This window comes from Asparagus officinalis, chromosome 8 (genome assembly GCF_001876935.1).
Source record: "Asparagus officinalis chromosome 8, Aspof.V1, whole genome shotgun sequence".
NCBI lineage: Eukaryota > Viridiplantae > Streptophyta > Magnoliopsida > Asparagales > Asparagaceae > Asparagus > Asparagus officinalis.
Genome location: NC_033801.1, coordinates 18357712 through 18374776, shown reverse-complemented (window position 1 = coordinate 18374776; position 17065 = coordinate 18357712).

Genomic DNA, 17065 nt, shown 5'->3' with positions numbered 1-17065 from the left:
ATAAATGTCCACTTCCTAGTCTATTAATTCGCATTAATGACTCGTTGACCATAATTCTCATCGGATGATGAAGCATAACTAGACCCTATACGACTGCCTAATAGATTATCTGGTTCCTTTCTTGGTACATAGCAGGACGGGTGCGACCCTAATACCTTGACCAAAATAAAGACCTTCACCGAGGCCGTGAGAGAGGTCATAACCCCTGGTCGTCATATAATCATTCGCTGGATCAACTGTCACCACGAGAAATTGTCGCCGGGTTCTTCTCATCCTGAATTAATGTTCAAGAAATGATCGCTGGAGCTACGGGGATGTTCCCCTTTTCCAAAGACTATCTCTTTTTCACCCCCTGTCTTCGGCCGACGGGGGGAGCATATCACAGTGTTCCGAATGAAGTTTGGAGGTGTTTCGTGTCGTATAAGAGCGAACGAAGCGCAAGTGGCATATGGTAGACAGGGTCGTCATACAATTTCCTGCATATATCAATTAAGACAACGGAGTACTCTGAAATCGATGATTTATTATTCATCGGCAAGCTGCCAGTTACAACTTCTCGGTCGACGATTCATCACCGTCAAGATCACGGATTACAGAGCGTTCAATATTCATTTTAGTAAACAGGACCTTCACTATAATCAGAGCCCGGCTTCGGGTATCAGCTTCGTTTTTCTCCGGTCCGTGCCAGTGGGCGGTCGATGGCTGTCAGTATCGGACCGAGCACCCATAAAGAAGGCCGAGGCTCGGCAGTAAATAATTTTCTAACCCTTGACACCGCAGTGTTGCTTATCCGCGACCACCGCTCTTGACCTCCTCATTTAGTGCTCGACATAACTTCAAACACTGAGAAGGGATGCGAGGAACTATAGAACATTACCGCTGATCCATGACGACCCCCAACAGTAAATTATAAAGAAGTCTCTGCAATCCGAATCACATTTAGTACGGGATCTTCAGACCTTCAAATCTTCCGATTGTGTATGGCACTTCACCCGGATTTTGCCTAACCGTCTTGGACCCGCTAGGTATCTGAACCCATCCAGATTAACCGCTTTCCTGTGGAGGCTAACTTTGCTGGAGAGAGGATTCCTGACGGTGAGTACATCAACGAAAGCTGGCATGATGCTAACAGCGGAACCCGGATCGACTTGAATCCGAGCCGTTGACAATCGCCTCGAAACCGAATATTATCCAGCTCGTAAAATTATACAACGCGTCTCATCGATGCTAGTTTGAATTCCTGACTTACATGTCTATCTTGTCTAGAATGCCATGCCAAGGGATTTCGTGGCTGCCAAAATTGCTGATGCGACTGATGACTCTGGTCCCCAGCGACGTGGCTTCGATCTGAGTGAGCGAATTTACTTCAGCAATCAGCCAAAGCTTTTCTTGTTTAAGGCTTCTCTGGTTTCTTTCGACGCAGGGCGTAAAACAATACCGTGTAGTAGCGTGATCCTTGCCTGGGATATTTTAGCTAACTGAGCCATGGACCGTCAAAACGGTAGGCGACGCATTGAGGCTTCCGCGTTTGTCTCTCCAACTCGGTTCGAGTAAAACGAGGGACTGCTTCCGGAATTTGAAACCTCTTTATGTTGGGCGGGCGTTCCTTCTCTTTTTGCTAGCGGTTGTTACGTCCTTTGTCAGCAGCTACCTGGAGGAGTTACAACTATCCCCCGAGCTCCTTTAAAGTTGTAGCATTTGGCGGTTAAGAGGTTTCAGGATATTATAATTGGTACTCATTTCTACTTCTTGCTAGAAAACCCTCCTGTTCTCGATCAGAAAAGTTTGCTTAAAGCTGCTATCTCCTCATCGTTCCTTTCTAGGAGAATCGCCGAGGCCCTCCATAAACAGGATTTCCGCTTTTTCCTTTGCTTTTTGACTTAACTTTTGCGACGTGGATGTTGCTCCACTGTTCATCTTCAAGCAAGATCCCGGGCGGGACTTGATTGAACCCGCAAAGGATTTCGCCATCCTGGGCGGGTGTTGTGAGATACAAGCCCTTTTTGGCACTGTCCATGAGGGTCATCGGTTGATGTTTGCACTGCACCTTTGAGACTGGCTCTGCTTGAAACCAGGACAAAGGTAACTCGATCCGAAGCTAATTTAGGACGACGCGCCGTCTTCGGCCAAGGCCGTTAACTGTGCGCCTACCTTTCTTCTCCTTTGGCTTCCGGGTCGCTCACCATACCAACATTCACATTAAGATTATCGCTATTTTGTTCTTATAAGACACTAACACTTCTTGAGTTGGTGATGGCGCTGGAGCCCTCCTGTGATAGGCACAATACTTCCGGGGGGGCGCGCCGGGCGGCTTGTTTTTATCTTTATTTTATTTTTATTTTTATATTTTTCTCCCGTCAGGTTGATGTGTTATCGGTTCTTGATCATGGGCCGCATGGTTAAGACTCCTGTGCGTGCTGCCGGAGTGTTTTTGTGGGACGCTTGGTTTTGGCAACCCTCATGGCCTTGGAAGCTAGAGATGGCAACTTGCGCACTGAGATGCGTGATGAGAGTGGGCTCATGGGTGATATTTATTTTTGTTGTCTAGTGTGGAGCATGGTCATTTATGTATTTTCTTTCGGTTGGCATTGTATAATTTAGATTCTGAGAACATATTTGTCAACCTCTCAAAACGAGATCAGGATCAATCTTATTAAGTTTTCCCTAGATAAAAAAAAAGCCTTTAAAATCGATTCTACTTTTACTCATCCCTCGCAGCATCAAAGCAGAATTAGTTTATGTATTTTCTGTTAGTTGTTCTTGCGTGATACAGATTCGTAGAGTTTATATAGAAAATTGAAATAATAGGGATATTCGCGTCCCAAGACCACTAAGCTGACTTGTTTTCATTTGTGGTAGCACAATAATATTTATTCGAAAATTTATCTTTGCAGAAAATCTTAATGCTTCATCTAACTTTTCTATCTTTCATCAATTTTTTTTTCTCATTGCTTCTAAAGATGTTGTCGATCTCAAATTTTGTTGTGTGTACATATTTAATATTAATAGATTTCCTATGTCATATGAGGTGATTACATTATGGCAAGGGTGCCCATTATTTTCGCATATTTATTGATTTTTATGCTAGATTTTGTGGTCGTTTTCATTCTTTCCTTGTATGTACAACAGATGTAAATTAATCACTTTTCTAAATAAAGACAATAATATTTAAAGTTAAATGTGTGTTCTTAGACTTTTTTATCTAGATACTTTTTTGTGGATTTACAAACACTAGACTTGGCATCATGAGAGGCTCTTTTCTTTCTTTTTTATTGACATTTATATATACTAGTTGGATTGCATTTTTTTATTATTTATTTTAAATTTATAATTTTAATTAGATTTAGTGATTGATTGGGTGATAGTACACACGCGACCTGTTATCTTTGACTAAATCTCAGCATACACAATACACACACAAAAGATTTACAAAAGCAACTTAAAACTGAATAACTTTATCATTCAGATACAAAAACCTCATTTCCTAAATTACCCCTACTCCTTTATTCTATTTACCACTTCAGCCGCCAATTTTTTTTCTCTTGACATGTAAGCTTCTAATATGCATTTTATTTAGGCTAATTACACTTGGTAGGGGTAATTACGGAAGTTAGCGTTAATAATAAATAAGTAAATGAATATAAATTATTCGAGAAATTATCTTGCTTAAGGTGCATTCTACTATTGCATCTTTCTCCGAACACAATAGGATATCATGTAAAATAGCACCAAAATAACAAACAAACACTGGCAATAATTAGGGAAAACACATGAAATTTGTCCTCATGATTACAATAGAAGCAAGTCCATAATCACCTTTCCAGTCAAAAGAAGCCACACAAGACCCTCGGGCAATGGCTCCTTTCCACCGCTTGCAGTAGAAAATATAAACGTTGTGTCATCTATTTAAATATTTTGGTCAGGCTCAGACATTCTAGAAGGAAGCACACCAAAAGTATGTTGATGTTGTATCAAATTTTCATTCTTTTGGCAATATTTTTTAAAAAAAATGCACTTGTCTTCAATACATAGCATATATTACAATCAAACTCACATCATCAGGATCAAGTAATGATGTTTCTCATAATAATCCAGTCATTCCTCTCATTCCACTTATAACCTATCAAAATTCAACGATTTGAGATCAATTAACGTTGTCCACACACTATCGGCTATGTGCCAGTAATAGGTGTGTTGCCCACATAGCCACATGAGAAACATAAAATTGACATATCCGTAATTTGTTCAGATGAGCACCATATCCACAGTGATGTTGCCAAGTTGAACTTTTCAGAGAAAAAGGACTAAAGAGCTTGCACAAACCACAAATCAAAATCATATGTGCATCATATATACCTCGTCTATGGGATCAATGTTTTGATATAATGGTTCCAAAATTGACAATGCACTTGCATATTCATGCAGATGATAAAGTACAATTGCCTGCAAAAGCACCCACATAAAGCAAATACGTGTGAATACTCAAATAATCTACAGTTTCCTGCAAGCACAAGGAATTATATTGAAAAAGAATGGCACAACAGAAACATACAGTGTTCAGTGTGATAATAGAAGTGTCAAACTCATCTGCATATGCAATGCTGGCATCTGTAGCAGATAGTTGATGTAGGTTATTACTACTCCCTTTAGATCCAGAAGTATTGCTACCAAGATTGCCTACAATGTCCACTTGCTCACCTGCTGCATGGGAAAGCTCTTCACTTCTTTTCTGCATTACAATAAACAGCCAATAGCATATTTAGCATTTCAACAAAACTAATAAATAGTTAACCAACAACGGTTTAGCTGTAATATTGGCAAAGTGGCACGAAATACAAGAGCCAACAAGGAACTATAGGCATACTCAAGCATCACTTCAACAATTGAGAAAGGCATAGGACAAATTCATAGACATTGATTCTTTCAAACAATGAGTCAATCAATAAACCGATCTCTGTGATGTACAGTGTCATATAGAAAGTTAACTGCACGTGTTTAGGAAAGGGAAAAAATACCGATATATAACTGTCAGTGCTATAAAGAAGAAATAGATTTCTGCACTGAAGGAAGAGAAATCCTAAAAGCAAAAACTGTTATAAGCAAAAATAAAATATGACAGCAATCTCAACAATAAGACCGTCTAAGTATGAATGCATATGTGGTGGTTACTGTTAATGCATGACTGCATTGGTGTAACACTGCAGGAATTCTAGATTACCATTAGAGAATAACCCAAATATCTAAGAAACTATCAAATCAATGAGAAATATTGCATGGAATGATAAATAAAGGCACCTTACCTTAACCTTATTGAGCACATCATGGAGTTTCTTTGGATCAGGACAACCATCACGGAAGTATTCAGCTACAGCAAGGTTATGAAGAACCTGAACAGAGAAAACAGACAATCAACGCATAAGTTTCAGTCAAAGAATCTCTGGAAGTAACCGAAAAGAATCATTTTGTTCCAGATGTATATGTCACGCATGCAAGCATGAATATGAAAAGGATTTTGATGTAGCAGAAAAACACTATTGGTTTTTTTTTACTCCTTAATTAATGATTTGATGGGTCCCCAAACATTACTTCATAAAATTACTTTAGTTGTACATAGGATCTTCCGGTGACTTTTGGTTGATAGAGATTTATAGGACAGATTATTCAACCAGTGATTGCAGTTACTATCAGTATTTGTAAGAAATGGCTAGCAAACACAACTGTGTTGAATGATATAATTCATTAGGAACAACACCTTAAAAACGATCATTGAGAATTAAGTTTTAACATTTTTTGATAATTAAAAAAAGAAAATGGAAATGTATATAGAGAAAAACACAAACAAAGGATCCATTGACAGCTATTAATGCGTGTAGTCCATAATAAAATAAATGGAAAGGTGATGTCGCTATCCATAGGTGATATTGAACTAAACAACCACATGTTCATGAGTAAATAGTTCTTAAGTAAGCATCTAGAACTGAGAAACTAAATTTGTTAATACATATCTGTCATAATTTAACAATCAAATATCAAGGATATGGCTGTTAGTTGATTGCTTCAGTTCTGATTGCTTATTTTAACAATCGAATTACCTCCAAAATCGCACTTTTAACAATTCAAAATTTTAATTTTGGAGCTAGGCATAGTAACATAATTAAATTAAAAAATTTAAAAATAAAAATAGAAATTTTACCTGATGAATTTGACACAGGATCAATTAGAACACTTGAAGCAAGCCCTAAATCAGAAAATACTTGACCTATTGTTGAATTAGAACAAAAATTAGATGATGGCGAATTAGAACCAAATTCAATGAAATTGTTCTTTAACATTAAACCAAAATGAAGCAAAGATTCTAACCAATTCCCAGAAACTGAGAAGAATGAAGGATACGGTGAAGCGTTGATGATGACGGAGGGAAAGCGTTGATGATGACTGAGAAGAACTAAGAAATCATCTTTCAAAGTTGGTGGAGGTAACGGAAGATTGGAGGAGACGACGTAACCGATGAATTGAAAGGATTAGGGCCTAACCGATGAATTGAAAGGAGGAGGAATATAGGCGCAACCGATGAAAGGGTAAAGTGGTTTATGAATTCACGATAAGTTTGGTAATTAAATTTGGTGGAAGGCTATTTTGGGAGGGTAAAGTTTTTCATGAACTCCCTCTTTTAAAGGGTAAATAGATATGTGAGTTTATTTATTTTACAATGATTTATCGTTATTTCACTCATGTGGTATGTAACAACCGTAATTTTTCGATACGTATTTTCTAGTATTTAAAATATTATATTATATTTTATTAATACTTTTCCTAAATTCTGGAATTTTCTGAGTTTTCAAAATAAATAAATAATAAAATATATAGTCTTGTATTTTTAATTCTGCTAAATATTAATTTACGGTTTAGTGATTTTTATATATAATCATTTGGTGATTAATATTATTAATGACCTTATTATTATTGATGTAAACTTGAGTATAGTACAGTAGTATATAAATATTAATAAAAAGATTTTTGGTTGATTATTAATTATTAATATAATATAGAATATTATGTGAAATTTTCGAATTTTTCCCTCTCTTATTTTTCTCATTTGAATTATTTCCTAATCCCTGCCAAATCAATTTCTAATCAATTTTTAAACTCATTCCTTTTTAATTCCGAAACTTTCTCTCTCTCCATATATTTTGTCAACCTTCACCGTATCAAATCCTATCAATTTTTTATGCACAAAATCCTTGCTATGTCTCAAATCTCAAATTTTCCCCATAATCAAATATTTTTCTCTCTCCCGTACTCTATCTATTTCTCTCTCCAATCTATTTTCAAACCTATTCTCTCTCTTCATTAATTCCCTCAACTCCAGCTCATTTCCTTTAATTTTTTCCTCTTCCTTTCAAAACCCATCGTACCCTCTCTCTCTCTCTCTCTCCATCAGTTCACCTCATCCCAAAAGAAAACCATCTTCTTCTTCCTCAAGCACCGAACCCCGACCACCCTCTTGCCCGCTCCGGCCTTCGACGTCGGCCGGCCGCCAGGGCCGCTGCACCTCAGGCCGCACTCCTCCGTCGTTCGGAGCCTCGCGCCAGCACCTCCTGGCCGCCGCCAGCGCTCCCCACCGCCCTCAAGGCCGCCGCGCCGCCTGCCACCCGAACTCGAAACCCGACGTTCGTCGTGCCGCCACTGACATCGGATCTGTGCCACCGCCGCTCGTCGTCTCAGTCCCCGCCTTCCGACCGACCGAACCCAGTGCCGCCTCGCCCGCCTGTTCACCATCGCTCCCTTCGGCCGTTCAACCGCCGTCAACCGGCCCCGACGACGTCCCACCATTGCTCAGCATCCGCTCCCCACGACCAACTCGTCGTAGGCAAGATCCCGCAACACCTCATTACCATTACAATTTCTATATCTGTTATTTATTATATATGTTGTTTAGATTATGATATTATGCGTGGGATGATGATGAATGTTGTTAAGTATTATTGTGGTAGATTACTTGTGAAATGATGAATATAAAATGACAAGCTTGCATTTTGAAAGCTAGATAAATTTTAAGAGTTGTTATTGAAAAAGAAAATTAGAATAATTAAAAAGAACAAAAAAATAAAACAGTTACTGTTCATATGGAATAATATATAATAATAATATATTTAAAAGGTTATTTTTGAATAATTTATGAGAAATAAATTAAAAGGATTTATTTTGGAATTAATAAATTTATGAGCATGATGATTGGAAATTTCGATATTTCATGTATATTTATTTGATAGATGTAGTTTCATCTTGTACTGTTATTAGTAGTTGTTCACGATTCTTGTTCATGATCCACGACACTGTTAATTAGTATTTATTGCATTTATCATTCTTTATTATAATTGAGAATCGTTAGGAGTTTATGACTATAGTGATCTGTGTGACATGAATAAGATTTAGAGGCTTGTGTGTTGTTGGCTTAGAAAATAAGAAGAGCCGGGATGGGAAATCTTGGTACATGTGATTAGACGTGACTGTTTATGTATCCTCTAGGGTCGCTCCAGTGAACCGATACGCACTGGGTTAGTCTGTTGGGCCAGTGAACCGATACGCACTGGGTTAGTTTGTTAGGCCAGTGAACCGATACGCACTGGGTTAGTCTGTTGGGCCAGTGAACCGATACGCACTGGGTTAGTTTGTTAGGCCAATGAACCGATACGCACTGGGATATTCTGTTGGGCCAGTGAACCGATACGCATTGGGGTTAGACGGTTGGACCAGTGACTTGTTATAGAATGGCTAGTTACATGAATTGTTACTTGGATGAGTTTGGATCCTTGTGAGATATAGGCCAGTTATGTTTCTTTTCATACCTAGATCGGGATTAATATTTAATCATCTACAATTTGAGACATATGGTATATACATGAGGGTTTCCTTGTTTGGATTATTTCGCTCGACGTACTACGTCTCGAGTTGTAGATTTTTAAGTATTAATTCTATCTAGGGGTATGTCCTTGTTACGCGGATGATTATGGATTCTTATGATCGTTATACTCTAGTGATGGATTGCATCTAGCTTGTTAGTATTCCAGCTGCATGTTTCTATTTATTATTATTATTATTACATTGGTCATTCGACCATTCCTATTTTCTTTGTGGGGTCGGGTCTTGCCGTGCGTCATGCACCTGACGTACACCTGTTTTCTCTGGTGTACGTCAGACTTAGGAGAAGAACAGGTTCAGCTAGGAGATCTCCAGGAGCCAGAAGATTCTCAGCAGGAGTGCCCTGCAGACGGAGCAGAAGAAGCTGAAGCTTAGTTATTGGTCCTCCGTTTTCTTTTGTACTACCTTCCATTTCTATTTGATCAGTGTATTTTGTATCTCTTTAGTATTCATTTGTTCAAATTTGTATAAGGGCATGTTTGACCCGAATATTATGTCTTGGATGATATTCATTTGTGATATGTATCTTTTCCATTCTGAGTTGTTCATTGTATTCTTGCTATGTGTGATCGGGGACCTGTGACTTCGCATTGTACTTATTTCTAGACGCTTAGCGTATTGGATTGAGAAGAAGAAAAAAATAAAATAATAGTGTATATTTCTTCTCAATCTAATACGTCGAGGGCTTGTTCACGTTCCGATTCCCGGGTATTTGGGAAGCGGGGCGTGACAGGTATGGTTGTATTGGATAAGAACTATCTATTCTAGTTTGGTATTACTTGAAGAATAATGAGTTTAGATGATTAGACTTCACTGTTCAAATTTATAAAAGAGATTTAGGGCGAAGTTTTATGAAATAATGTGCTCTTAATATCAGCAACCGCATTTGAGGGACAATGGGGAACTCCATCAAGACCTAAATATTTTGAAGTAGCTTACTTGCGTCTACATGAGTATCTGACAATTCTTCTTTTGCCGATATCTACACTAACCAGAGTATTTTATAGTGAGAACGAAAATAAATTTAGGCTTAACTTTAAACTTGCGAGATTCACCCGAAGAATTACTCATTCCCCCACTCCCTCATAATATATATTTCCTTCTCGTAAAGAATTATGTATTTGGCTTGTCCAGTTGAAAAAACGATGCAACAAGTATCACAATTGTTGATGCTAAGAATTAACTTACAGGATTGAGTCAGTAGGATTAGACTCAATGATGTGAGTCAAGTGATCTCCTTTGATATCTGATGATGAGCTCTTGTTGATGGCGAACTAAGATACACACAAAAAAGCATCAAATTGACGATGATGGGTTGTCCACCAACTCCCCTCTGATGCCTAGTTAGACTATTGATAATAAATAGTCAAAACAATAAGTAAATCTAGGTTAGAATTTTAGAGAAGCATGATCATAGATTAAATGTTAACGGTATTGACCCTTGCAGTTATCTGAAGGGGTATTTATACTCACTGCCTACGGCAGATCAACCTTTACACATATGTCACTATTAATGCTCGATATCAAACAGTCAATTAATCCAGAAGAGGATTGTTACGAGGTGGTGAAGGATGATGGAGGACTTGTTCCCTTTTCCAGCTTTACGCCTAGTTCTTGAATGAGGGTCTGATGTCCGCGCTACACAGACAGAAATAACTCGTGAGAGGGTGGAGACCGATTCCCTCGTGGTTCCTCCGACGATCAAGTCAGTTGATAAACATGAGCTTGAGTGGACTTTAGAACTATGCATTCTTATGCTATGTGCATTAGAGATTATCATCTCTCGGATTGGATGGACTAGAAGAGATAGATTGTTATTTGTTTTCTTACATTGATTTCATGAGGGGGTGGGAGGAGCCTCTTTACTTTTTTTTGCTCTGATGGTGAATAACATCCATATATAGTGTGGATGTCCGTGGTAGATTGGTCATTTCGATCATGCAGAATGGCGGTGACAAAGCGTGAGCTGGAAGATGAGTCATCCCTCTCTTTACAAGTGTCGACTGACGACTGGAAGGGAAGTCATTTCAGCATGGGAGATGGCATCTTTGTGATATCCGGAAAGTAACTTGTGAGCATGGCAGAAGGCACGCGGACATGCTGATTCGTCCCTTGTTTTACAGGTATCGACTGGCGACTGGAAGGGAAGTCACTTCATTATGGGAGAATGTATCTGTAGGCATATAAAATTGCTTACAGGTCCCTTAGCATAGCTCGGCACAAACCGACGAACCAACGAGGCGACGGGGTTGACGAATCGCATGCAAGCAACGGAATACATCCATTCGAGCGTGGAATCAAGCCAACGGTTCGGGGAATCAACGAGTCATTCAAACAAGAGCGGACTCGGACGAATCATGATCGAATCAAGATCGGTTTCGGACTCGAACTCAGAAATGGATTTACTGCCAAATCAGGTCAACGATTCAAGTCCGGATAAATCAACCACAGAACCGAATCACGGACTGAACTGAAAACGGGAAAAGACAGAAAACCCAACACCTAGGGGACTCGGCCAAAAAACCACGCCTAAGGGGGGCTCGGCCAGGGCGGACCCACCCATGGGTGGCCGCCCAGATCTGTGCACGGGCACAGATCTGAGAGCCTATAAATAGGCCCTTGAGTGTTCATTTGTAAAGGTTGGATTTTTTGGAGGCGAAGCCCTGCTGGATTGAAGAGTCAGATCTAAAAAAAATTCAAACTTTAGGACTTCGAGGACTTGCTCATCCAGATCTGGTGCTCGGCGATCGTCAATGCCAAATAAGGCAAGAGTTCGAGAGGATCGGATCTCAGATCTACGCAGGCACACTCCGGATCAAAGCTTGGCCTTTGATCCCGAGAATTAAAGGCTACTATTTCTTTGGCGAAATAGTACCCTCGGCTATTATTTCCTTGGCGAAATAATATCCGTCGTACTGCGTAGATCCGACCGGATCTAGATCGCGCGGTGGTCCACGGATTAACCCCGGCGTCGGCAAAGAACCCACTCAAGCAAGAGACCGCAAAACAGGATCTTGCGATTCGTTCAAAAGGAAAGTTGTAAAAGGAAAGTTGTATTTTTTTCTTTTTTCTTTGATTTCGTTGTAACCGGATCTAAAAAAAAGACCGGATCTTTTGTAACCAATGAAGAAAGCTACGATTTTTCCCGCGAACAATCTGGCGACCACAGTGGGAGCCACCGATCTCGCTGCCGAGATCGGAGCGTCGCAGCCGCGGATCTCAATCCCGGTCGTGGAGGAGGTCGAATACGAGTTCGACCAACAGAAGTTCGAGGAATACTTGTCGTCCTCGTCCGGATCAACCTCCCCCCGCAAGTCTAAGAAGTCCAAGTTCTCCTCCAGGAGAAAAACTCGTTGGTATGAAGACGATGAAAACACCAACGAAGATCTCGCCCCACCAATTAAGTACTGCCTTCACCTTTGCTGGGTCTACTGCAATACTCTCCTCGCTGATAACATGGCCTAAAAATCTAACTTTAGAAAGCTAAAACTCGTATTTGCTAAACTTGGCATATAACTCATGTTCTCGCAAGGTCTGTAATGCCAATCAAAGATACTGCTCGTGCTCTGCCTCCGATCTCGGATAGACAAGAATATCATCGATGAATATGATCATGAATTTGTCCAAATATGAATAGAAAATCTAGTTCATCAAATCTATGAATACATCGGGTGCATAGGTTAGCCCAAATGGTATGACAAGAAACTCAAAGGACCCATATCGAGTCAAAAAGGCAATTTTAGGAATATCCATCTCCCGAACCCGTAACTGATGATAGCCAGAACGAATATCAATCTTCGAGAAATACTACGCTCCATGTAGCTAGTCGAACAAGTCGTCAATTCTCGGTAGTAGATACCGATTCCGGATAGTAACCTTGTTCAACTTGATATAATCTATACAAAAGCGCATACTACCATCCTTATCCATCACGAAGAGAACCATCGCTCCTAACGGAGAATGACTCTAGCAAATAAAGCCCTGAGATACTAACTCATCTAGCTGAGTCTGTAACTCCTGTTGGCCTCTTTGTTTTGATGATGTTTAACAAACAATTTACTACTAATGTTGTTTGTCTAGTGTTTGTACATTCTTATGTATTGTAGACAAACAACGTTGTTGAAGGATGGATGGATTGCGCTTCAACGATCATATCCAAAGGAGGTTGGCGGAATGTCGGTGAAGCCTTGCTATTCAAAGTTCAAGATCCAAGTTCAAGCTTCATCCGCGAGATTACCAAGTAGAGCTTGAAAGCCCGAAGAAGGTAATTCGCTCTCAGAAGGAAACGTTATCGTCTGATGATGATTACGTTATACCTGAGAAATCGTGCCAACACGCGATAGGTTGCTCCGACTTTCAAACGGACGAGCTGTACTATCGTGCTGGGGGTACGAACAAAGCCAGAAAGAGAAGTTCTCGAAGGCTAGAAACTCAGTGCCCTTGTTCAAAGCTCATTCGGGCGGTACTGTCTCAATGCAACTGCATCAAGGTAGTCCCCGAGAGAATTTTAGTGTTCGAAAGGCTTAGTACCGAAACGCCAAAACCAAGGGCTAAGCGTTTCCGACAAAGAAGAAGGGTAGTCGAGGAAGGAGAATTTCCGAGGGTCACCACGAATATGACCAGCAAAGGGACGTCGACACAGGAGAACCCCGAGTCAATTCCGGAAGTACCCCGGTGTGTAACCCGTCTGCAGTCCGGAGCCATCATACGAGGAACTTATGGTAGGGTTCGGACAAGATTACCGTCAGAAGATGAAGAATCGGATTCCTGCTCTGCTGTCGCATCAGACAATACAGTATCCAGCGAGGGATGAGCAACAAATTCAGGCACTGACGAACCAGCAAGGTGAACCAAGCCGCCGTAACCAGGTCGTTCAGGAAGAGGAGCACACGGATACGGATGAAGCTCACAATGCCAATAATCCTCCCGTCAATGCAGGGGGTGGTAATGAGGATGCTAGTCGTAATGCCACACTTCCGCCTCAGAACGAAAACACAGGCGAAAGTCTGAAGATCAAGAACCTCGAGAGCAAAATCAACACATTGATCTCCGCTCAAGAGACGAAGAAAACAGACAGTAATGCCACACTTCCGCCTCAGAACGAAAACACAGGCGAAAGTCTGAAGATCAAGAACCTCGAGAGCAAAATCAACACATTGATCTCCGCTCAAGAGACGAAGAAAACAGGCATTCCCTGTCCATACCCAAGAGAGTGGGAATCGATCCCATATCCGGCGAAGTTCAACCTAATTAACTTCACGCCGTTTGATGGGAAGGATTCGCCCACTCAGCATGTGATTTATTTCAAATCACACATGGGGGTAATCTCTGGCAATGTGCCTCTGATGGTGCGGTCATTCGTCGGCACTCTTCGCGGAGCCGCCTTCGATTGGTATCGCCGCCTCAAGCCAGGTAGCGTGAACAGCTGGGACGATATGGAGACCAGGTTCCTCACCAATTTCTTCGACGACGACACCGAGATATCTATCGGATCATTGCTCGATGAGAAGCAGAAAGACGGGGAGTTAGTCGACACCTTCGTCAAAAGGTTCCGGAACAAGGCGATGAATTGTCGGGACCCGATCACTGAGGAATTCATTCTCCAGATTTGCCATAACAACCTTGCACTGGACGTGTTGGAAGCAATGGGAACAACACCGTCTGACACTTGGAAAGACTTGAAGGTGCGCGGTGAACAAGCCGAACGCTTCCTCCGAAGGAAAAAGGCCGAGAGGAACTGACCGATGGTTAATCCTCCGAACTCGAACTTTGTCTCTCGTGGTAAAGGCAAATCACCGGCAGCTGCTGTTGATGCTAATCAAACGTCGCAACAGCAATCCCGGAGACAGCAGAAGACTTCGGATCACAGGCTCCAAAAAGAGTGCTCTTTTAAGGACGAAGACGTTCCAGCCATCTTCGAATCCCTCCTTGAAAGTAACAAGATCAAGCTACCACCTATCACAAATCAGGAGGAAGCTGACAATACTACGGACCCAAAGTACTGTGCATACCACAGGAGGGTCGTTCATCCCACCAAGGATTGCTTTGCTCTCAAGAATAGCATTCAGACCTTGGTTGAAGCCGGCGTCATAACGCTAAGGTAAGCCAAATAAGAACGGCAAAACTCCAAAGAGTATACGAGTATAAACTGTTTCTCAATCCTCCGACCGGTACAAGAGGTTAAACTGTTCCCTGATACTCCAATAGGTATATGAGTCTAAACTGTTTCCCCACTTTTGACGGGAAGTTCCTGGAGAATATTAAGCTAATATTCTTAAGGATAACCCGGTTAGGTAACTGATAATAATGTCCGAACCAGTTCCGCAGAGGAAACTGGGGGTGGACGATTTATGTAACGGGAAGTTCCCAAAACCACAGCAATGTAATGAATAAGAACTCCCATTCTCACCATGTCTATGCACTCAACACTCTCTCTGTTAGAGTCTGGACGTAAAGTTCCCAATTGGATTCATGTAACGGGAAGTTCCCAAAAGAAATCCATATAGTGTATTCTTAGGGATAACCCGGTCACCACAGCAAGGTAATGAATAAGAAACTCTCATTCAAATTCTCACCACTCTCAGAGTCTGGACATAATATTCGGAATTGGTCAAACCTTTCTACAGTTAGGACCACAACCAAAATCCCCTCTCGATTCCTCCAATGAACGAGAGGTCCACAGATCGAGCGATCAAACCTTCCTACAGTTAGGATCGTCTCAAACCTCCCAATTGGTCAAACCTTCTTACAGTTAGGACCACAGTCAAAATCCCCTCTCGATTCCTCCAATGAACGAGAGGTCCACTTTCAAATCGAGTGATCAAACCTTCCTACAGTTAGGGTCATCTCAAACTCCTGCTTGGTCAAACCTTCCTACAGTTAGGACAAAAACCACAATTCACTCTCGATAAACGAGAAATTCATCTTTAGTTCGGTAATCAAACATTCCAACAGTTAGGGTTATCTGAATCTTTTCGATTCTCTGAGTGGAGATCTCACTCTTAGTTTCACCTTTCCGGATTCTCGGAGTGGAGATCCCACCTCGAGTCTCCTTTCTAGCTGAAGATAGAATATAAAATTCTTCTTCTTCAGTGTCGGGAGATAGAATATAAAATTCTTCCTCTCCTATTTCGGGTTCGTCTTTGCCCAAGAGAAGACACCACATTTTTCAACTCTCAAAATCTGTGCCTCACAGGTACAAGGAATTTTATCCCGAATCCTAAGTAGGGATAAGTCAACGCCTAACACGTGTTGCCGGTTTAGTCTTTCACCGATTGAAAAAGATACTAGAATTCCAGTCTAGGAAGTTTATCCCGAATCCTAAGCAGGGATAAGTCTGCGCCTAACACGCGCTGCCGGTTTAGTCTTTTTCCGTAGAAAAAGACACCAGAGCTCGATTCTGGGGCATTCTATCCTGAAACCTAAGCAATGATAAGTCTGCGCTTAACCCGCGCTGCCGGTTAGTTCTTAACCGTTAAAAAGAACACCCGTTCACATATTCAACATTGTGGCAGGTTGTTATTAATAACACCAAAATCCATGCCTTACACGCATGGGGAATTTCATCCTGAATCCTAAGAAAGGATATGCCGACGCCTAACACGCGTCGCCGGTTTAGTCTTTCTCCGAAGAAAAAGACACCAGAATACCAGTCTGGGGTATTTTATCTCGAAGCCTAAGTAGGGATAAGTCAGCGTCTAATACACGTTGCTGGGTAGCCTGTTCCCATAACAATGGTGAAGTCTATGTATTCGAAGTCATAGTCACAAGTCTCAGAGGATTCAATCTCTGAGCACAACGTTACATGCGGAACGGATTTAGATAATCCGCATGCTAGCCCGACTCAAACGGTAGTCGGTAAAGGCTAATCAAATCCGTTGAAGGCTGGGGGTTAGCCAAAAACCCTAAAGTCAACGCCTAACACGCGTCGCCGGGTAGTCTATTCCCGTGAGAAAGACGAAGTCTACGTATTCAATATCGTAGCACTAAGAGCGTCAACTCTCTTAGCACAACGTCACATGCGGAACAGATTTAGACAATCCGCATGTAAGCCCGATTCAAACAGTAGTCGGTAAGAGCACGTCAAATCCGTTGAAGGCTGAGGATTTGTCAAAAATCCTAAGTCAACGTCTCATACACGTTG